This window comes from Dasypus novemcinctus, chromosome 17 (genome assembly GCF_030445035.2).
Source record: "Dasypus novemcinctus isolate mDasNov1 chromosome 17, mDasNov1.1.hap2, whole genome shotgun sequence".
Lineage (NCBI taxonomy): Eukaryota > Metazoa > Chordata > Mammalia > Cingulata > Dasypodidae > Dasypus > Dasypus novemcinctus.
Window position 1 is genome coordinate 28,839,017 of NC_080689.1, and position 24,336 is coordinate 28,863,352.

The 24,336-nt window shown below is 35.0% G+C and overlaps 1 long non-coding RNA gene across 1 annotated transcript; it reads right to left on the reverse strand.

Moving 5' to 3' along the window:
* Nucleotides 1-381: 381 nt before the first annotated feature.
* Nucleotides 382-20,252, reverse strand: LOC131273854 (uncharacterized). Its single transcript, XR_009181022.2, has 2 exons — nucleotides 19,463-20,252; nucleotides 382-3,646 (listed from the first exon to the last, which is right to left on the reverse strand). It is a non-coding gene; the product is annotated as an uncharacterized lncRNA (long non-coding RNA).
* Nucleotides 20,253-24,336: the final 4,084 nt, after the last annotated feature.

Sequence of the window (24,336 nt, forward strand, 5' to 3'; positions counted from 1 at the left end):
GACAGCAATTTAGGATACCCAGGTTAAATAATACCACTTAAAATATGATTCCATTATGAAGACACTAGGTTTTTCCAAAATCTTGACAGGTCTTAAAAGGGCCTTTTGACCATCTAAATGGCCACTTTGCTAGAGACATTATATAAATACAGAAAAATTTACACTTTTCGAACAGATCAATGAGTAGATGGCCTATGGATCTCAATAGTAATATATGGGAGAAGGACAGGTGGTGCTGTTTCCTCATGTGTGGACCACTTCCAGGGTTCCTAAAGGTCTTTCTTTTCCAATCTGTTTGGCACAACACAACTAGAGTAGTCTTCCTAAATGTTCCTTCTTTCTTTGAAAAGAATCTATGTTGGAAAGGCAGCATAGCAAAGATCAAGTACATAAGGTTTATTTTTTAAAAAACAAACAACCACAAACTGGTTTGGTTATTTATTTGCTAATTGATCTTGGAAAAGTTAATTGTTTATTTTTTACTTGTCTAAATTGACAGTTCCTGAACACTACTTTCAACTCTGGTCACCATTTACTTTATGAAATATCCCTTCTTGAAATCCTCATTCCTTTATTTCTACTTACTCCAATTCCATTTTTCAACACTTAACTCAATTTTCTCCTTCCCCTGATCAAGTAAGAGAGAAGGAATTTCTTCCTATTTTGTTCAATACCTCTAAGTTTGTTCTTGTCTTACACTTTTACTAGATAGAATCTACTATTTAAAATATTTTTCTTTCCTTATCTAGGTTATAGGTTTTTGAAAGTATGAATTATGTTTCTACCAACTTTCTGTCATCATGGCTTCTAGTAAAATATTGTAACACAGTAGGTACTCTAATAATGCTAAAACAGCTACAAAGCACAGTTATGTGAGGTATGTATTTCACATACTATATGTCCATATATTTTATATATACATAAATTATATTTATACACACAAATTATATACACAGATATACATATATATATATAATTTCTTACTGCAGCATATCAAATGACCAATCCTGATAGAGACACACAAGTGGAATGAGTATATAGTTTAAAGTATTAGCAACTGATTGAACAAAAGGCTAACTGATAACTAATTTTATGTAAGTCTGAAAGAATATATCATATAGAAATTTAAGGATAATTTCCTAGTCAAAATTGTTTTAGCATTACATTGAACTATGTCACCAATAGAAAGATTTTTAAATATATCAATAACAAAATTGGAAACAATATGTAGCATATTAGAAGACAAAATCATCACTGTACTCAATATCAAGATTTAAAAATTCACATAAAAATCCCAATGACATTTACCAACACAAGCATCAGCTCATTTAATATAAGTTACTGTATTATACTACATCTAAAATAAATTCATAGAACACTGACAAATTCTTTTTTAAAAAGCTGCAAAGAGAGGAAGCCAAAGATCATTCTTTTAAAGTATTTTTCCTCAGTGTTCAGATTAACAGCCCCCAACTTTTGTCCTTAAAATAATTATATAACTTCATCATTTCCACTAAGTGCAAGACTCTATCTCCTATTCTCTCCGTTCCTATTCCCCTCCTCTTATGCCCTCTCTTCTCTAATGTCTCTATTTTTACACATACACAAACACACACATACACACACCCATATGAGTCTCAATCAGTAGAACAAGCTAGAAGAATAACTAACAAATTCAGAAAAGGAAGAGCCTCTCCCCCTCCACTAAATCACAACACTTAAAGATTCCCAAGAGGGTACCCTGAAGTCACATATATGTTTTCATAATAAAACTTTTGAATAGATTGAATACCATAGGCCAGGTTAACTAATATGTAAAGATTTTCTCAATTGTTTTTTTTTCACTCTACTTCAGTATGTCCACTTGCCTCTACTTATTTTCTGACTTGGAATAAGGGTCCTCAAAGACAATGTGGCAGATCATTTAAAATTACAATCAACTTATAAAAATACTAAAGGAAAAGTAATTGATATATGAATATGGTTAAAAGGGGGAGATTTTAAGTTGTTTTAAAAAGGGGGAGATTTTAAGTTTTAATAAAAGTAAAAATATACTAGAATAAAAGTAAAAATATACTAGAACAGCTATAAAAAATCAAATGAGATGGGATTGTTTTATACAATAATATTTAAATAATAAAATAATTTGTGTTTTATAAAACATAATTTATACCTTGCCAGTTACTAAAAAAATAAACTTGAGATAGCAAAGAAAAAATAAACAAAATAATAAAACAAATGATCAAAACGTATAAATTAAAATGTGATAATAGAAATATGAAGTCATATAGAATTAATCACTTTTAGTTTTCTTTTATATTAAAAGAAAAAATTTCTTCTAGTGTCAGTGTAGGTGGTTTGTGTGTTTCTAGGAATTTGTCCATCTCCTCTACATTGTCTAGTTTTTTTGTTCATAGTATCTTCTTACGATCTCTCATTTCTTTTTATTTATTTATTTTTAAAGATACTTAGATTACACAAATGTCACATAAAAAATATAGATTCCCATATGCCCTGCTTTCCACACTTCCCTCATTTTCCCACATTAACAACATCCTTAATTAGTGAGGGACATTCACTGCAATTGATGAACACATTTTGGAGCATTGCCAGTAAGTATGGATTAAAGTTTACATTGTAGTTTTACCCTCTCTCCCACCTAATTCGGTAGGTTATGACAAGATACATAACGGCCTACATCTGTTTCAATATCATTTATGAGAATTTCCAAGTCCTGAAAATGCCCCCTTATGACACCTGTTTATCCCTCTCTCTGCCCTCAGAACTTCCAGTGGCCACTGCCTCCACAACAGTGATATAATTTCTTCCATTGCTTGAATCACAATAAGTCTATAGTCTTTAGTCCATAGTTCATTCCCCAATCCTGAGGATTCTGGGATGGTGATGCCTATTCCACTTCCAATTGAGAGGGGACTGCTACCCCATGGGGCCAATGCATGGGACTTTCTTGCTTTCAGTTGTAGACTCTCTTAATTCCTTGTTATGGTAGTTGTTCATCATTACCTCCTTGTTAGTTGTCTTGGGTGAGATCAATGAACTGGAGAGTAGGTGTTGCAACTCCATGGAGATTCAGGGCCCAGCTGGCACATAGACAGTCCAAAGATTTAAGCCTCTTGGATGCATTCATACCAACTCTAGTGCTAAGATGTCTCCTAATTTTGCGGGGTCAGTTGTAATGTCTCCATCTCATTTCTGATTTTCTTTATTTGCATTTTCTCTCTTTTTCTTTGTCAGTCTAGCTAAGGGCTTATCAATTTTATTGATCTTCTCAAGGAACAAACTTTTGGTTTTGTGGATTCTCTCTATTGTTTTTTTGTTCTTGATTTCATTTATTTCCACTCCAGTCTTTACTATCTTTCTTTTGGCTTTGTTTGTGGTTGGTTTGATGTTCTTTTTCTAGTTCTTCCAGGTGTGCAGGTAGATCTTCAATTTTAGCTCTTTCTTCTTTTTTAGTATAAGCATTGAGGGCTATAAACTTCCCTCTCAACAAACCAATCACATGTGAAGAGATTGAAACAGTCATCAAAAACTTCCCAAAGATGAAAAGCCTGGTTGCAGGTGGTTTCATAGGAGAATTTTACTAATCATTCAAAGATGATCTAATATCCATTTTGTTCAAGCTCTTCTAAAAATTGAACAGGAAAGAATACTATCAAACTCATTCTATGAAGCCAACATCACCTTAATACCAAAACCAGATAAAGAAACTACAAAAATAGAAAATTACAGGCCAACATTTCTAATGAAAATAGTTGCAGACCTCAAAAAATACTCACAAATAAAAATCAAAAGCAAATTAAAAGAATTATATGCCACAATCAAGTGGGTTTTATCCCATGTATACAAGGGTGGTTCAATACAAGAAAGTCAATTAATGGAATAAACTGCATTGATAAATTAAAGAAGAAAAATTAGATGATCCTCTCAATTGATACAGGAAAGGTATTTGACAATATACAGCAATTTTTCTTGAAAGAAACACTACAAAAGATAGAAATAGAAGGAAGTTTTCTCAATATAGTAAAGTGTATATGTGAAAATCCTACCAAGTCAGCATTGTACTCAATGGTAAAAGGCTGAAATCTCCCCACTAAGATCAGAAACAAGACAAAGATGCCAACTGTTATCATTGTTATTCAATATTGTGCTAGAGTTCTAGCTAGAGTAATTAGGCTAGATAAAGAAACAAAAGCCATCCAAATAGGAAAGAATGAAGCAAAACTTTCGCTATTTGATGATGACATGCTCTTATATCCAGAATCTCCTGAAAAATCCACAACAAAGCTACTAGAATTAATATATCAGTTCAGTTAATTGGCAAGATAAAAGATTAATATGCAAAAATCAATAACATTTCTATACACTACTGATTGCAACCTGAGGAGGAAATCAAGAAAAAAAATTCCATTTATAATAGCAACTAAAACAATCTGCTATTTAGGACTAAACTTAACCAAGGACATAAAGGACCTGTATTCAGAAAAATAAAACACATTGCTAAAAGGAACTGAAGAAGATATAAATAAATGGAAGGACATTCCTTGCTCACGGATTGGAAGACTAAATATTGTCAAGATGTCAATTCTACACAAACTAATTTACAGATTCATTGCAATCCCAATAAATATCCCAACAGCTATTTTTATAGAAGTGGAAAGACTAATTACCAAATGTATTTGGAAAGGGCCTTGAATAGCTAAAAAGATAAAAGAAAAAAGAAAAAGAAGAATGAACTTGGAAGACTAACTTTGAACTTTAAAAAATATTGCTTAGCTACAGTGATAAAAACAGAATAGTACTGGCATAAAGACAGACACATTGACCAGTGGAACTGAATCAGGAACTCAGAAACAGACACTCATATCTCAGTCAAGTGATTTTTGACAAGCAGTCAAGTCCTCCCAACTGGTTCAGAACAAATGGCCCTGGGAGAACTGGATAGCCACATCCAAATGAAAGAAAGAAGACCCCTATCTCACACCATATACAAAAATTATCTGAAAATGAATCAAGGACCTAAATATAAAATCAACAACCATAAAACTCATAGAAGAAAATGTAGGAAAGCATCGTCAAGATCTTGTGGTAGGCAGTAGTTTCTTAAACCTTATACCCAAAGAACGAGCAAAAAAAGAAACATAGATAAATGGAACCTCCTTAAAATTCAACATTTTTACACCTCAGAGGACTTTGTCAAGAGGGTGAAAAGGCAGCCAACTCAAAGGGAGAAAATATTTGGCAATCAAATATCTGATAAGGGTTTAATATCTATGACAAACAAAAAGATCATACAAACCAACAACAAAAAAGGACAAACAACCTGATTAAAAAATGGTCAGAAGACTTGAAAAGACAATGTCCAAAGAAGCACAAATAGCAAAGAAACACACGAAAAAATGTTTAACATCACTAAGATTAGGGAAATGCAAATCAAAACTACAATGAGATATCATTTCACACCTATTAGACTAGTCGCTATTAAAAAATTGGAAAACTGTAAATGTTGGAATGGATGTTGAGAAATAGGAACCTTATTCACTGTTAGTGGGAATGTAGAATTGTTCAGCCACTGTGGAGGACTGTTGGGCAATTCCTAAGGAAGTTGAATATAGACTTGCCAGAGGACCCCACAATACCATCACTCAGTATATATCCAGAAAAACTGAGAGCAGAGACAGGAACAGATATCTGTACACTGATATTCATTGTGGCATTATTCATGATTGCCAAACGTTGGAAACAACCCAGGTGTCTATTAACAGATAAATGGATTATCAAATTGTGGTGTATACACATGATGGAATATTATGCAGCAGTAAGAAGAAATGAAGTCTTGAAACATATGACAACATAGAGGGACTTGGAGGACATTATGTTGAATGAAGCAAGTCAGACACAAAAGGACAAATACTGATTGCACTATTGTGAACTAAAATATATTGTGTAAACTCATGGAATTAATAATTAGAATATAGGTCACCAGAAAATAGAATGAGGTTAAAGAACAGAAAGCTGAGGTTTAAGCATTGCAGAATTGGTAAAAATGTTGCTTGTAAATCTTTGGGAATGAATAGAAATGGTGAAAGCATATCATACTGTTTGTAACTAGCAGTGCTATTGTATGGGTATGACAGTAGTTGAAAGAGAAAGTCTAAGTCATGTATATTACTAGAAGGAAAGTTAAAAACTGTAACATGGTAGTGTATATGACAGTAAAACCCCATGTAAAACATGAATATGGGTGATAATGCACATATAAAACTTTTTGCAAAATATAAATACAAATATACTGGATAGAAGAAAAAAGAATAGCAGCTATGTACAGCAGAGAAAGCATAGAGAGATTGAAAAGTGATGAGGTTTGTTTGGTTTTTGTTTATTATTATTATTGGAATAATGGAAGTAAGAATTATTGAAGTGAAGAATGCACAAATATGTGATTACACCAAATATCACTGATTGTACACTTTGGATGGATGTTTGCTTTATTAGTATGTGCCAATAAAGTTGATTTATTAAATAAAAGTAAAAAATACTTAAATTATTGAATAGATGTAGAAAGACCAAAACATACCTATTATCCCATCATTCAAGCACAACCCCTGTTTATATTTTTTTCATTCTTTATAGTTCTTTCTAAGCACCTTTTAAAATTATAATTCTGATGAATAAATATCTGAGCATTTTTAACTTACAATATTAATTTTTAAAACAAAATCCTACGAAGAACCCAAAATAACACTACCCTTATGTGTTTTTGTTAGCTCTGATTTTTCTTTAAGAAAAGACAAAGAAAGCAAGCCAAATGGCTCTATATTTGCCACTATCTGAAAGAAGAAATCTTAATATGTTAACAGGAGCAGTTAAAATTTCCTGGCACTAATTTCTAATGGAAAGCTGTATGGTGACTTAGAACAAATATGAGAATGTTGAGTTGTGCTGCTGATTTCTGTATCACAGTGATTTCTCATGGTAAAAAAGAATAAGTACGTAACTTATCCTGTCTACAGTTCAAATATTGATTAGACTAGATCACCTGTCCTCTGGGATGAACTACTGCTGTTGCAATGATATTCACTTGAATGGGACCATCCAGAGGATCAGCTATAGAGGAGTCGAACTAACCATGACTTTTCCTAACAAACTGTAATTGTCATGGGGAGAAGCACCAATGCCAGCCTTCACCTTTACACTGCTGCATGCTGTGTCACCTATAAATATGGCAAACCTAGGAAGCTAATCAAGGTGGAGAAGCTCAATGATAATGCTGTGTGTTGTGTTGTATTGTGTTGTATGGTATGGTATTGTATGGTATGGTATAGTATAGTATGGTATGGTATGGTATGATATTGTACAATATTGTATTGTATTGTATTCTTTCTCAGCAGGACCTTGGAAAGTGCCTGGACAAACACAGAGCCATAGGCAAAGGCAGAGCCAATGAGACTCTGGAGAGCTGAAAAGGAAGCCTGTCAAAGGGAGCCTCTTTTCTTTACTCTGACCTCCTTTTCGATGCCTCAATCTTACCACTACAGAATGTATTTATGGGTTTATTTAAGGAACTGCATAATATGTAGATTTTGACTAGGATGTTAACCCTTCCACCTGTTCTATAGATTCCATTCCTTCTCTATCTTCCTAAATCCACCTTTTTCTCTACCTTTCTCCTTCTCCCTGTGCTCCATCCTTTGTCTTCAAGCAATCCACTGTCTTCTACTATTGGAAAGCTCGAGAGCTCATAATGATGTACCTGTATTTGCAAACTTATGGAGTTTTGGTTTTTTTCATATGTGAGATTTTAAGCTCAAAAAGATTTAATTACCAGAGTTTGGCTACTAAATGGTAGAACTGAGGTTCAAACACATATCTGTCTGACTCCATTCCCAGTTCTTTGTGCAGCATCAACAGATACTTTTCTTCAATTTTTCCTGTTGCTACCACTCTTTTTTTTTCCTTCTGTTCTTTTATCTTCAACATTGGATTTTTAATCTCTTTCTACAGTTTTTCTCATCCTTGAACTTCCTGCAGTTTCCTACCTGACCTATTCCCTTTTATTGGCAAAGGGTTCATTCTGACATCAATTCAGTGACCGTCTTGCAATCCTTAATTTTTCCCAATCTTTACCACAAATTCAATGTTACCACTTACTCATCAAAACTTTCATTGTCTTTATGAACATCACATTGTTAATTCTTCGTCTTACTCCTCCCTGTAACTACAATTACTTTTAGAAATATCCTTCCTTGGCTTTTGCTGCAGTGCATTATTGGTTAAGCAATGATCTCCAACAGAACCACAGGTGAATCTCAGCTCCACCATACATTGTCTATGTGACCTTTTCCAAGTTTCCTAATATCTCTGAGCCTAAGTTGCATCATCTAAAAAAGGTAGCTTTGAGAGCCAAATGAAAGTTTGCTTATAAAATACACAGTACACAACTGGCACTAAAGACAGGTTGCCTAACAAACCTAAAATAAGCACAAAAAAGTTCAAATGTATTAAGTATTTTCTATGTTATGGAAATGTGTGCCATATGACTTGGTCCCTAAAAGGCAGCAATGCAATTGTTCCTCTTTGCACATAGCATGCTGAGATTGTTGTGGAAAATACAACAATCATTTTATTTTTAAAAAAGACATATCAAAAAACAAACGGAATATAAAGAACCTACTTATTCTGTTTATTTCATCCTTGCTAAGTATTCTCAATTAACTAAACGATGGCAATAGTACTCAATATATTATGGCCATGAAGAACTGTTACTATGTAATACAGAATCATGTATGAAACAGAAAATCCAACACTGGGTTCTGTGAAGAGATTATCTTTATATGCCAAGGAGGATTTAAGGTTGCAGATGTAATTTAAGGTTGCCACTCAGCTAACCTTGAGTTGGGAAAGTTATCCTAGATTATCCAGATAGGCCTGATACAGTCACAGGGCCTTCTAAATGAAAGAGAAGAAAATCATAGTCAGAGAGGGAGATGTGATGATGGAAGCAGAGTTGGAGTGATGCAACTGCTGGCTTTGAAAATGGAAGGAGGCCATGAGCCAATGAATGAAGGCAGCCAACAGAGGCTGGAAAAGGCAAGAAAACTGATTCTTCTTTAGAGTCTCTAGAGAGGAGAGCAGCCCTGCCTGCCAGTACCTTGATTTTAGTCCAGAGAGACCTATTTTGAACTTCTGACTTCCAGAATTACAAGACAATACATTTGTATTGTATAAGCCACTAAGTTTGTTGTGATATTTTATGACAGCGGTAGAAAACTAATTCAAATATTATTTCATATTATCCTTGTTGTAAATCTCTCTGGGTAAAATAAATAAATAAAGTAATATAAGTAAGTAGAAAAGAATGGTGGCTGTATTTTCTCCAGAGAATAATGATGGTCTCTTGAGAGTGCCACCCCTTCAAAAAAGCTATTTAACATTAAAGTTTTTGAATAAGCTTTTCAAGGAGCTAGTATAAAAAAAAATAAGTGGATATGTTTTAGAGAAAATAACCTCTTTAAGAAACAATCACAGCACTACGATCACCGCACATACACAATTGAAAATTGGTCGTAATACCTTGTGAAGGTTAGAAACAGCAGTATAATCATGCCTGTGTTGGTACTGTGAATATATAGTCCCATGAAGGGGAAATCTTAGAAAAATATGTACCTTTATTAAAAAGAATATATCACATTAATTTATCTTATAAGTTTAGACAGTGTCTGAGATTTTGAGATACCAAATACATAAAAAAGAGTAAATTCAGTATCTGAATATTTACAATACACAATGATAAGTAAGAATGTTTGTTAAAAAGTAGATACTTTACTTATATTTGCATAACTTAAAACAGCTTTGATATCTTTAAACCTATCCCTTCCCTCAAATGGATCATTTGGAAAATGGGCAGCATAGAATTCTGTAAAGTGGAGTTTGATTGAGCATTCTTCAGTAGAAGGAGATAATATGGGACTATGTTTTTTTATTTGTATGTCTGTTAAAAAATAAATTGGAAAAATAATCTTTTACTTAATTAGGCCACCCGTTAGCGGAAGGTTAGGATGATAATCAGTTTCAAGTGGGGATTCATTAGTCAGACAGCAAGTTGCTATGGTTTAAGAATTTGTTTCATTTTGTAGTTCCAGGAATTCACGTCCTTTTATTCCTATGAGATTCAAAGTTCAAATAATAGAAATATGATTTATATATCCTAGCATCCATCTTTGTGAAAAGTCTCTAAAATAAAATGTTATTCTTTTTTCTATAATTAGAATTCTATAAACAATTGACTAGGACGCCACAAGAGAACATTAGAAAATGAAATATGTGCACCATCTGAACATCTGGAGGTTGTTTCTTCTCCTGGCTTGAAGAAAGCACTATACCAAAAACCTCAAACAATGTTTTACTATCATTCATCATGCAACCTCAATTAAATAGGACGTGATTTATAACTTTGGTGGTTTTGAGGTTTTGGCCCTGTTTGCATATTTTGGGATGGATCCTTTTCTGATGTTACAATTATTTTCAATACAGTCACAGAAAACTAGAGGAAATGAACTAACTTTACTGAGTATTGATGTTTGACATTTTCTAGCACTTGCCTTAGGTGGCTTGCTCAATGAATCCAATCTCATTTTTACAATAATTGAAGTTCCTTTCAAAATAGATACATGACAAGTTGCCTATATATGTAGTAGCTCCTTTACCCTCAAAAATAAGCTTCATTCTTTAGCTACGTATGAGTGACTTTGGTCATGACAACCATTTAAAAATGATAATGACAAATTTTAGTTGGCCTATCAAAACTGTAATGATAACTACTGTTATGGAGTGAATCACATCTCCCCAAAACACATGTTCAAGTCCTACTCCTGGTCTTATGAATGTGAACTCATTTGTAAATAGGAACTTTGAAGATGTTATTAGTTAAAACGAGGCCAAATTCTATTGCAGTGGGCTTTAGTTGAGGAAGACTGGCATATATCTAAGCAGAGGAAATTTGGTCAAAGTAAGCAAGACACAGACAGGGAGACAGATAATCATGTGACAGAGACAGAGATTGAATTGTGGATTACCTGCAAGTCACCCCAGAGTGCTACAGACTTCAGAGAAAACATGGCCCTGCCATCATCTTCATTTTGGACATAAAGTCTCCAAAACAGAGATAACAAATTCCTTTTGTTTAAGCTCTGGTACTTTATTACAGCAGCTCTGGCAAACTAAGACAGCTACATTTATCATGCAAGTTTTGATCTCTCACACTTTCCCCAATTTCAGTATAATACCAGAGGACTTATTTTAGAGGAAAAATCAGTAGTTACATCATTATAAATGGTCTTGAGTTACCAGTCTCAAGAAATTTAGATTATTTTCAAGAATGAACTTATAATATTTTAGATATTTTAAAAAGAAGGACCTAACTTACATTATTTCACATTAAGATTAGTAAAGTCCAAAGAATGGTGATGGTGATGATGATGATAGTAACTGAAAAAAAGTGATTTGATTTTTAGAGTATATTAAAATTTCAAAGCACTTCATGCATGATGCTTCTTCTAGAATCTGTGAAGTAGGTGGAGCAGGATTATCATACATTTGGAAACAAACAAACAAAAATGCTACCCAAAGAAATTAAAGATTCTTTTATGATATGACACTATCACAAAGTGAAAATCCAGATTTCTTGGATTCAGCCCTGCAGTCTTTATTGCCAAAAATAGCTATACTACCTTCTCTTATGACTAGAAGAATGACCTGGACACCTTTCCACTAAAACTTTCTGGAAAATACATTAATGACTTCATAAGGAATTTTTGAATATAGTGTTATTCAAGGACTCAATTAGGATGTGATATTCTCCAGATCCTGTCATTTAAAGAGCAAAACTGTTCTTGGCAAATGACCTATTATTATGCATTAATCATTGTAAAAACCCACACTGAATTTGGCTCTGCTATCCTACACGTGCATAATCTGAGGAACGTGACAAAAATTGTTATGGAGACAACCAAGTTTAGGCTTGGTCAAGAAATACCTTAAATTTCTTTAATGCTTCCAATTTCACCAGTACTATAATTTCTTCAATACAATTTCTTAACTTAGCCTGTCTCTTACTATTCACTATAATATATTATAAATAGCAAGCTAATATGGTAATGTGATAACATTTATAATATACATAATAAATACGATAATATATTTATAATAAAAATAACAATGAAAATATAGTTCTGCAATTTCAAATTTGGCAAAATGCAATTATTATTCTTTTTTTTCATGTCACTGCTACAACTAAGGAATTTATAAAAAACGTAGTGTCTTCCAAATTTTTGTCCACTGAATTTCTAGCACACTCTGAGACTAACTAGCTTAATAATCAGATTAAATTAGTTTTATCAAAGATTTCTCCTTATTTGAACAATGATAACAGCAACATTAATATAACACAATAAAATGGAATTTTTGGTTGCAGTATCATGACAGTATACACAACATTCAATATAAGGGGCAAGGACATGATTCCAGAAGTGTTTATCAACCAGTTATCACTTTTGAACCTATCCTTCCCATTGATAAGAAGGCTGGAGGTGGTTAGAGATGGGAATATAATTTTAACTGGGAAATACTGACATGATGTCAATCCCAATTTATGTAGAAAGGCCTGCCTCTCCCCTCCAGCATAAGAGAAGGGAACTCTCAGAGTGCCCTACATGGCTCCCTTCTAGTTTGTAGGTCATCGTGGACTGGTATCTCACACAGAACAATGAAATTTGATGGTAACTGAGTAGCTGGTCATCTGCTCTGATGGTGGGGCAAAGGAAGCGTTGTTATGGCTTTAGACTTGAACTGCATTAACAAATATTTCAGGATTTTCAGGGCAGTAGAAGCGGGAGAATTTTCTTTGCCTCATATGCATGAGAGAAAATCAGTATTGGGTATATCTAAAGATAACCAAGTTCTCAATAGAAAGAAGGTGGACATAGTGAGAGATGCCTAGGTTATGCCTCAGAATCACAAGTGACAAGTTAGAATGGAGGCAAATTCACCAGTACTTATGGAACCTCAGGTCAGTAATCAATGATGGGGAGTTAACTGAGAAAGTGTCAGCTGAAATAACTGCCAAAAAATTGCCAGCCATTAGAAACCCTCCTGTGTCTATTTCCTGTTCTGCCTCCCAGTGCTCCAGTCCTAAGGGAAGAAGAAACAGTATTAACACAATGGGAGAAGCAAAACAAGGAAATTTATTGAAAAAGAGATAAGGAGCTATGTATATTACTTCTCTATCTTCCAGATTCTCACACATATGTAACAAGCAAGTTAGTGAAGAAGTTTTGACTTGAAATCAAGGTTGAAATTATCACTATTACACAGACCTAAGTATTTGATTATAAAACTGAGACTATGTTGTATGAAATTAAGAAACTGGAATTGTTGATATTACTTAAGATTAAAAAGAAAAACCATAAGAACCTGCATCATATTTCATTCAGGAGCAGGGGAAAGCTTAGAAAGATTGAATTAAAGAGCCTGTAGGAAGCAAGTTAGTCACAGATGACACTTCATTGAATTCTACATGTTCAATATTATGATGAACTATTGTAAAACGATTAATAATCATTAACAATCTGACAATGTTATTGGATTATCCCACAACATAACAATTTTTTCTTTCCTTCTGACTTTAGATTACCAAATTGTGATTCATAACACGAACATCTTCCCTTTTTTGATATGCATTCTCTACTACTGTACTTAATTTGCCATTCTCTTGTAAAACACAATTTAATATAAAGCAAGACTCCATTTTGCCTATCAGTTGGGAACATTTTGAACCAGGTTGTAGGAATATGGTAATCTAAACAGCTTTTAAGTTATTGCATTAATTATCAGCATTCTTCTGTTTTTATGAAACAAACCAGATAGAACAACTCATGGGATATTAATAGTAGCCAAGCTGGTTTAAACATGTTCCTCTTTGGCTGGTGCTTTCAAGCTAATGATCAAAGAGCAGCAATATTATGTGGTAATGGCTTTCCCCTCATTGGTTTGCAAAACCACACTGTATTAAACCACATCTTTCTTGTGATCCTTCAATAATCAACTATATAGTTAACAGCAGTATAAGTATGCTTCAATATTTTATAGTAGCTAAGAACCCCTGCTGTCTATAATTATAGTCAGTACTTGGGCAAAAGGGGGAAAACTTAATTTTCTTAATGTTTTCATGCATGGGAAAACAAGTTTTTCCTTTTTATTAGTAATTCCATTGACTGAACCTAGCTGGGTTCACTTTTCCAAATTATAAGCAAACTAGGCCAATGAACTGTTTAAAAAAAAGTCTTTAAACAGCTAGTTATTTTCTAAAGACCTAATGGCAAAGATAAGAATCTTTCCAAGTTACATTTATCTTATGCTCTTACTTCTTCAAGGATCAGACTGACTTTGTCTTCATTGACTTAAAATCTTGATTAAATTTTGGCTGGAAACTAATAAAGCTGAAGAATGGAAAATGGAATGGCTAATTATTGATAGAATCTTGACCTTGAGAAGCAGTAGGGAAGGACTAACAAATGTTCTTTTATTAAATGTTGTGCTAAGCTAATGGGTCTGACTTTGTCAAGTTATTTACTAATGTAATGCAGGGAACTTCAATACAGTATGGGGGGGGGGGGTGAATTGATAGCATAAGAGGGAGTAAGGTTTCAAAAGATTTATTTCCAGGCCTTTTAAAATAATCTATGAAATACTACATAGCAACTCCAAACTAGGCATTGAAGTCTAATGTGTGACAATGCTGAATACTGACTATTTTATATTATGACCTCAAATAAAAGCTGATATCATACTGTGGTGTAGTAAAATACTTTCATTTTTATAGGCAATAGCTATTGCATCAAGAACTTATGAAGGAATTCTACTCAATAGTAATATCTATATTCCTTGTATTTTATACTAATGTTACATTGAGTTTTCCATTTTGTATAAACTATTGAAAGAAGAAGAAGCTGCTTTAAATCCCCCACTGTAATTGCACAGTTGATTATTTCCTCCCAGAAATCTGTCATATTTTGTTTTCCATACTTTGTGACTATGTTATTAATGCATATGAATTTTAAATGGTTATACCTTCTTAGTAAATTTTTATCACTATGAATGCCTCTTTTTACCTATGGTGCTTTTCTGCATTAAAGTGTAGTGTTTCTGATAACATGGCTGCACAATCTTTCTTTTGAATGTAGTTTGTAAAGAGTATCTTTTCTCCTGATTTGTATCAAGTTTACAGGTGTCTTTGGTAAACCACTCATACTTAGATCTTTAAAACTTTAAATCCAGTCTGAAAATCTTTGTCTTTTAATCAGAACATTTAGCATAGTTATGTTTAATGTAATTACCAGAATATTTGGGTTTATGTCTACCATCTTCTTTTGTGCTACATAGCCTCCCTCTTCTGTTTATTTTATTCTTATTTCTTGATTTCTCTTACATTGTTTGAATATTTTTATCATTGAATCTCCCTCTATTTGACTTTCATTAACATAATTTTACAATTGAGGAAACATAAGAAAAATGGCACAGATTTGTGGAGCTAAGATTTGAACACTCGATGTCGGCTTCCAGGAACCATGCTCTTACATATTATGCTGCTGATCGAGAAAACAAACTGTGATAATCATTAACTCCGCTATATCTGACCCAATGTTCTTTCCATGAAGGCTGGTACTTTAAAGTGAATTCCTTTACTTGAATCTTTTCTTTTTTTTTTTTTTTTATGCTGTGATTTGAAACTTCAGGTCCCTAATTAAGCATTAAGAGTGAGGCAAGGAAACTTTAATCTGAGAAGAGATTATATATCTTCAACACTAAGTTCCAGATGGTCCTTGCAGTTATACATTTATAAGGAATACATATGGAAAATTCCAGGAGGAAACTAAACTATCTAACTATCTCCGTACCATCTTAAAGCACAATTGTTAATTCTCAGAGCTGTGACTCAAACCAAGCAGAAAAGAAATCAGAAAATCATTTAAATGCTACAAAAATCTAATTGAGATATTTTAAAAACAATTTCAAAGACTACTTTGATTTCACAGTTTTATTAAACACTTGAAACTCTATTTTGTAGCATGGATGAATTTGCATATAGTCAAAAGAGAGGGGGTTACAGGGAAGCAAAGCAATAGGAAAGAAGACGATTGCCATAAATAACGGATAATAGGAAATGCTTCAATTTCACAAAGTGAGTACTTTGTACTAGTTGTCTTGAATTTTAAACAGATGATCTAATTAAAATGCAATATCAGAATAATTTGGCTGAAATTGCCTTTCTAATATTTGTAGTTCTTATTTCATTGGGCTTTTCTCTTTGATGAGGACAACTTTCCTTAACTTTTCAGGTTATTATATATGATGAACAATAAAATTTTCTTTGGGGAATTAGTTTCCCAGTCATTACGTAGAGATAGTACTAAGGAAACTCTCTAGAACTAAAGAGTGACTCTCATTCACTATAACTTGTACATAAAGCTAAATATAATTCAGACAATCTAAAAATGTGTTTGCACAAATGCATGTGCTAACAGGTAAGTGTGGCTATGTATGTAAGTATGTATATATGTATGAGTGGTGGACTTGGCCCAGTGGTTAGGGCATCCGTCTACCACATGGGAGGTCCGCAGTTCAAACTCCCAGCCTCCTTGACCTGTGTGAGCTGGCCCATGCGCAGTGCTGATGCGTGCAAGTAGTGCCGTGCCACGCAGGGGTGTCCCCCACATAGGGGAGCCCCACACGCAAGGAGTGCACCCCGTAAGGAGAGCCGCCCAGCACGAAAGAAAGTGCAGCCTGCCCAGGAATGGCGCCGCACACACGGAGAGCTGACACAAGAAGATGATGCAACAAAAAGAAACACAGATTCCCGTGCCACTGACATCAGAAGCGGACAAAGAAGACGAAGATGCAGCAAATAGACACAGAGAACAGACAACCGGGGTGGGGAGGGAGAAGGGGAGAGAAATAAATAAATAAATAAATCTTAAAAAAATATATATATATATGTATGTATGTGAATAGGTATGGCTGTTGTTTTCCCTTATAGGGAAACATTATAAAGCAGGAGGATCAATCTTAGGATAGAATTGTTTTGGTTTATTTTCCTTTAAAATAAGTAAATACAGTAGACTTAGACTAAATAAAGGTATTGAAAGGAGAGCCTTCTAAAGCAAACTGCCATTCAAATCACAGTTTTTGAGCAAAACATTTGCAATATGACAAATCCCTTTCACAACTTTGGATTCCTTCCTGGGAGTTATATATATTATAAGTCCAGACTGGTTTGAATTTTTGACTCAGCAACTACCAACATTATTGCATTGATCCTATTGTATCAGATTTTTTTTTCTGGTAAAGGTGGATTTGTGGTTCTTATTTTAAATCTGGAAGTAATTCCAATCCAACAAATGGGCACGTGGGAAGGTAAACAGGGAGAAGGGACATGACAGGGCCAACAAATATATAATAAAATGTGATCCTGATATCAATTCTTGTGTTTCAATAAGAGAAATCATTTAATACATTATTACTGAAGGCTATTAATTCTCAACTATTCTTAGAAATACTATTTTTGGTGTTGTTAAAATCAACTTTTAAAGCATGAAAATATAAACCTCAACACTTTATAACCATATCAGTTTTGAATAAATATAATATTATGGACACTGGTCACCCATTCTTTTTATTAGATCAAGTTCTTAATGCCTTTTATTTACTTTTAAAAAGTAAGTCCACCCTCAAAGTAGAGAGTCCACTACAGAGAATAATTAAACTTCTGGAAGGCAAAAGTTTATCTTTCTGTTCTTTGCATCAACAATCGTGCCTATAAGAGGACTTACAACCTATCGGACATTCTGTGATCCATAAACATTAGTTTAACTAAATTGAAAGTACCACAAACTCCAAGTAAAAATTGAAAGAGCTCCAACTGATGCACTTTATGAGTATGATTATACTACAATTTTGTTCCCAGATACCATATTTAAGAATTTCTCGAGTTTATATTTTGCAAACTTTAATGTCATTCTTGTACAAAAATCATATTCTTGGCCTCAGCCTTAACTAAATATCACTCCAATTACCCAGGTTTTAGGGAAAATCTGGATCACACACAACTCCCTATAAGACTAACTCATAGAGCCTAGAGTATTTTATATTGTGAGTTACATAAATGTCTCTAACATCAGTATTAGAGTACATTAAAGTGGTCCATGGAGAAGGTAAGGGGAGCACAAAACTCACCTTGCAAGCCCCCTCACATTTTCCATGAAAATCCTTTCTTCTTTAGTTTTTCTCCAGTGTAAAAGGGTTTAAGTGCACAAACCTCCTGAGCTGGAAATTATATTTCCCAGGTTCCTTTGGAGCCATATACCAAATTATAATCAATAAAACTTCAATAGAAACGATGGGTGAACCTTCATCTTACTTGTTTTAGAGAAAACTCCTATCTGCAAATGGTCAATTTTAAGACAAACTGGATCTTGAGCCTCTGAATGAGTTTTGCTCATGCAGATGAGGACAATCTTAGCCAATAGTGGAATGACGTGCTTGAAGGCACTTGACACCAGGAATGACAGCATGAGGTTCACGTGTCTAGTCATCTAGGCTGCTTTCCTTGGGTTAGACTTATAGAGTACTTTTCATTGTTATATTTATAATTGTTTTTATAAAACTCCCTGTAACAGCAATACAGGTTTTTCCCTAACTAATTCCAGGGCTCATTCTCCAGCCCAGTTTTGCCATAATTCAAGTGCTACACTGATACTCCACCAGTGTCTTTCTATTTTAGGAGATTAGCATGACTAGAACTATAGCACCATGATCTTAGTTGAAGAATGGCTTATCAAGTTCATTTCAGTTTTAATGGTATATGAAATATTTTAAGGAATTTTGAGGCAAACTGTCAGGCTATATCAGGAAAGAAGTGTGCTGTAACTAAATGAAGCCAAACACTGTAAAATGAATGAATTTGAGGAAATTTTACGGATATGCAGATGACAGGGTTTGTAAATGACTTCGATTTTGCAAAAAATAATTGGTATCTTTGTAAAAATAGTAAGAAACATAAAATATTTTCTTATCATCTAAATAGTCTCCAAATACACCCCTGAAGTTACCAAACTTAGAATTTTCCATGGATATGAGGGGACTGGCACCAAATGGGTGAATTACAGAAATGGAAATAAATATATATAGTATTAAGAAACTACAGAAAACACAATGGATGAATTGTACTCTTCACATTCCTCAAAATGCAAGGCAGAATACCAATATACACAAATCAGGTGAAAAACCAACATTCTGAAGATAACCAATTTGATGAGACTGCATCTTCTGGCTTCTGCCACAAACATCTCATACTCCTAAATAACTTTAGCAATTGGCAATAATTGCTTACCTTATAGGATTTAGAGGATTGGCTTTTATTTTCTGCTGATATGTTCTTCTACTCAGACTGAGTTTTCTTTTTTATGAAATTATTTAATTATCCATATTGATCCCTCATTTTATAATGAGTGTTAGAAAGAAAGCTGCACCTGTAGGCAAACAAAAGCTCAACGGATTGTGGAGGAGAAAAGAATTTTATTAATGATCTTGCAAGAATGGGCGCAACCTGGATAAAATGGCCTGAGCGCCAAACAACAAGAAACAATGATATTTATAACCTAAACCTAACACGCAGGTCCCTCCCCTGCTCCCCTTGATTGGGTACTTCAGGGGTCATAGGCTATCCCAGTCCTCTAAGTTCCCTTGTTCCCACTCTCAGTTGCCGCTCCGGAGGTCTCTACGCTCCGGTGAGCTGGTTGGGCTCGGAGCAGCTTTCAACTCTGGCATCCTTTTCAAATTTGATGCCACTTTCTCTATTGCCCCTCTACACACACACACACACACACACACACACACTTCTCACCATTGGCCCTTCTCGCTTTGGCACTACTTTTCAGATTCCTGGTGTGCCAAAGCCGCTAGAACCCCTTTCCCACCCTCTCAAAGGGCAGACCTGCACTGGCTTCCCCTTTGTGAAAGTTAAACTTAACCCTTTTGCGCAATGAGAATTAGTTCTTCTCTTACCTTAGTATTCGATAATTATTGAAGTTTTTGCAGCCAATCCTATTCCTCGCCTTAGTTCCTTGCCTCGTTCTGCCTCTGGGAGAAAATCAACCACACCATTAGCATAAGCCTTTTTTCCAAAATGCCAGGCATGAGAAGTGTTCACAGAAGCATTTTAACTTGGGAAAGAAGGGCAGAATATTTTATGGGACTCAAGCAGGAGAGGTCAGCCAAAGTTTGGGGAGCATGTGGTCAAGGGTGACTCACAGAAGCAGGAGGAATATTTCTAAAAGCAGAGGTTTAGCACAACCTAGGACAAAGTGTTGCTAGATGATATGAACAAAAGCACACTCTATTTAACTTTGCATCTGTATGGAATGAGTCATATAATTGAATAGCTCCTTCACCATAATCACATTCATCCATGAATTAGTCATGGTGATACTGATGTAACTAGTTTAGAGGAAATATTATCAAAATGTTATTGACTTTTACATTTGCACAGATAATTGCCAAAGTAAAATATATATTTTTGTATTAAAAAAACTAGTATTTACAGATTTACCAATTACTTTGGAATTGCAGTCTAAGTGCAAAAGGAGAATTATGTTTTGCTCTGAAATTGTTACCTAAAACCAATAAACGAGCTAAACATTACATGCTTATGGTAAGTATCAAAGGAATTCAGAAAAGAAGGATATCAGTGTGTCTTAGATGATCCAAAACAGGATCCATGGAAGAGACGGATTTTGATTTCCATATAAAGGGATGAAATTCAGATATATCAAAAATAAGTTGGAATTTCTACTAGCGAGAGAGGTTGAGATTAGAGACTAGGCTGAGAATGGTATGTTCTGTACTAATGACAAGAATTATAGCTATTAAAAATGCTAAGTGATTTTGTAGAGCTGGTAGTGAGAAGTAGCAGGGGTGGCAAATGTTATGAAGTTTATGAAGTTTAGATAGGGTTTAGAGGGACAGAGTTATTCCAGTATTTGAAAACCCAGATAACCTGAGGAAACGGGTGGGTTTTAGGATGGTTCTTCTGTATATGATTGGCTGGGTATTTGTGGGGAAGATGAAACTGTGTCAGAGAAATAAGATAGGAGACTGTTACAGTCACCCTGTGCCTCAGAACTGAAGCCCACACATTTATGCAAGATGGCGTGAAAGGACAGTTACCCCACTTAAACACAATTGACACCTCTGAGGAGAGGGCTTCACCACTTCTCCCTACATGGCCTGCACTGACACTGAGTAAGAGAGGCCTCATAATTGCTGGATGGTGGCAAAAGTTCTGAATGTTCATTTCATACCATCCCAATGAAGAAGTTAAGCAGTGTTTTGTGCCAGGAGGTGATGCCCCACATTGTCTCTGCTGACAGGGCAGAGAGTGTTTTGCTAGTGCTGAGTGGTGGCGGAAGTCAGGAGTCTCCACCAGACCTCCTTTTATACTATTTCAGGGCAGGGGGTAGAGGGGATGCCTCTTTATTCCCACATAAGGATTAAGTCCAGACTCCCTATATTGTCTCTACTGAAAGCATGATGATGGACATTACTTACCATCATTTGCCATCTGGCAGATAGAAAAAGTTCTAGCTCCCTACTCTGTCTTCTCTGATACCATCCTGGCAGGGGTGTTGGGGTACCTCAGTATAGCCTGGCAAGGATAGAAGTCTAGGTTCCCCACTGAGTCTTTTGCTGGTTGGAATGGGAGTATGGTCACAGGTTTTCTGTGGTGGTTGCTGGAGTGGCCTCATTACTTTTTTATCTTTCTAGATTGCCTTGCCTCTTTTCTTGATATTTGGCTCAAGAAAGTTGGCTTTTATTGGGGATTTTTGGCTTCTCCTATCGGTATTTTCAGGTTGCTGACTTCTCTGTCACTTAGTCCAGGATCTATGAGGTAACAGGGAACTCACTGCCATGTCATTCCTCAAAGGGGTCTGCCTTTTTGTCTCCACTGTTCAGAATCTCCTTATGTGTTCAGAGTTTGAATTTGTACTTTTCAAGAGGAATGGAGAAAAGTACTAGCAACACCTTTTGGGTACTATACTTGGAACCCCATGTATTATGAGTTTTTCCCACTCTTGCTGGCCCTACATGAGCTCCAGAGATTATTCTACCTGCTCCTATCAAGTGGTTCTCCTCTTGTCCTCAAACACCTATACTAATCAGAACTTAGATGAAGACCAAGGAGAAACTTTTGCAGATTTCTAGAAACTTAGGTTGAGCAGTTCTCCCCTTCGTGAAGCTGTCTCCTCTGCAGTACTCATCCCTGACAATCTAGCTTCTTTGGCTTCCCCTCATTTTAAACTCTGTAACCTCCCTGTTCTGTGGTCATGAAACTCTTACTAAGCAGCTATATGGGGCAATCAAAGAGTTCTCCTGCTTCCCTTCTCTCAGGGATCACTGTGTTGTATGACTTTTGTCAAACTTCTGAAAACCATGGTTTCATATATTTTTCCCAGTTTTTATTTTTTTAAGATTGGGATAACTAAGTCCCAGTTATGCCATCATTACTACAAGTGTCATTCATATTGGTTGTTTTTTTAACTTTCCCTCTTTTAGCCACATCTTAAGTATTGCCTAAAACATGATACAAGTTTACCACCATCTTCCCATTTCCATTTCCAGTGGAAAATATTAATTTTGAAATTGTATGATAGTTTTTAGAATTGTAACACTAAATTGATATTCTTCTATTATTTAAAAGCATTTTTTGGACTTCTGGGAAAATGGCATCGAAGTAGGTAGGCAGAGTCAAACTCCCACACAAAAAAAGAATGCAGAAAGGGCAAAAGCATATTTAAGGGAACTGCTTTGGAGATATATAGTACAGGAAAGTGCTATGCATCATCCAGGAGGGAACCAGAAAGACAAGGAAGCCCAAGGAAAACCTTGAGTTATGCATCCCTGTGGCTGGAAACAGCACTTATACCCCATGTCTAGGTAAATAGTCTCAGTAAAGCCCCTGACTCAACTGCAACTAAAGGAGTGGGATGGAGCATTCTCTGGAAGGAAGAGGGGTCTGGTGGAGGGTGGAGAGTGGTTTCTTATCAGTGAGTTTGGCCAGCTGAGCCCCTATTGTATCTCAGAGGGTCCATGAGTGGCACTGAGGCTGGGAAGAGGGGAAGGGAGATCTGTTCAGGCAGGCTATCACACCCAGACGATCTGGGAGAGAAAGGAACTAAGATAGAGGGTGGGCAGAGACAGGCGCTAAACAGCCTGGCATGGCAAACTGTTAGAAGTCTAATCCACCTGAGGGAAAAGGAGCAGATAGAGCAAGATAAACTTTCTGAAACCTGCTTAAGATGTGAAGCCAGTGAAACTCAGTGGAGAAATTAATGCTTTGCATATACAAGGCCCCTGATTTGATTCCTAGGTCTCCTTAGAGAAGTGATCCACCTGGGTTATCAGGCACCCATAAGTTACCTTATGACAGAAAACATACAGACAGGATTTTCCTTGTTTTAGGTTTTCTTGGATCTGTTACTTATATTTTTATTTTTTTATTGGTTCTTCCCTTTTTTTTTCTTTACTTCATTGACTAAAACCTGATATATCACCTGCGGAGGGCATGCTGAAGGGTGATTGATGGATGAACACCAGCAGCCTGAGAAGCTCCTTAGGGGCTTAAGAAAGAAGACTGTTTTTCCAAGTTATTTTTGTTGTTGCTGTTGCTGTTTTGTTTCTAGTTTGTTGTATATCTCCTTTCTTTGTATCCTTTCTTTTTCTTTTACTTATTTTTCTACCTACTTTATTTTCATTCCTTCATTTTTCTATCTTCTGCTTTCCAATACTTTTCATTCCTTTTTCATTTTAGCTCTTTTTGTTTGACCTTTGTTTTTAAATTCGCCCCTGCCCCCCCTTTTTTTTCTTTTTCTCTATTCCTCTCCTTTCATCTTTCTGGCCTTTTAATTCATTCTATTTCTTTCCTATTTTTTCCTTGTTTCATTTTTTCTATTCCACCTTTTTTATTCTTATTCCTTTGTACATTTTAAAATTTTTTGCTTGCATTATTTATTTTCTTAGCTTTGTATGGTTCCTCTTCTACATTTTTATTTATTATTATTACTATTAATATTTTTTCTTCTTATCTCTTTCCTTTCTCTGGTCCTATTTTTTTTTCCCAAGGGAACACAGATAACTGCATGAATATAGAGTAAGAGGAAAAGAGTGTCAAACAGGAACCTCAACACACAAATGCACACACAAAATAAA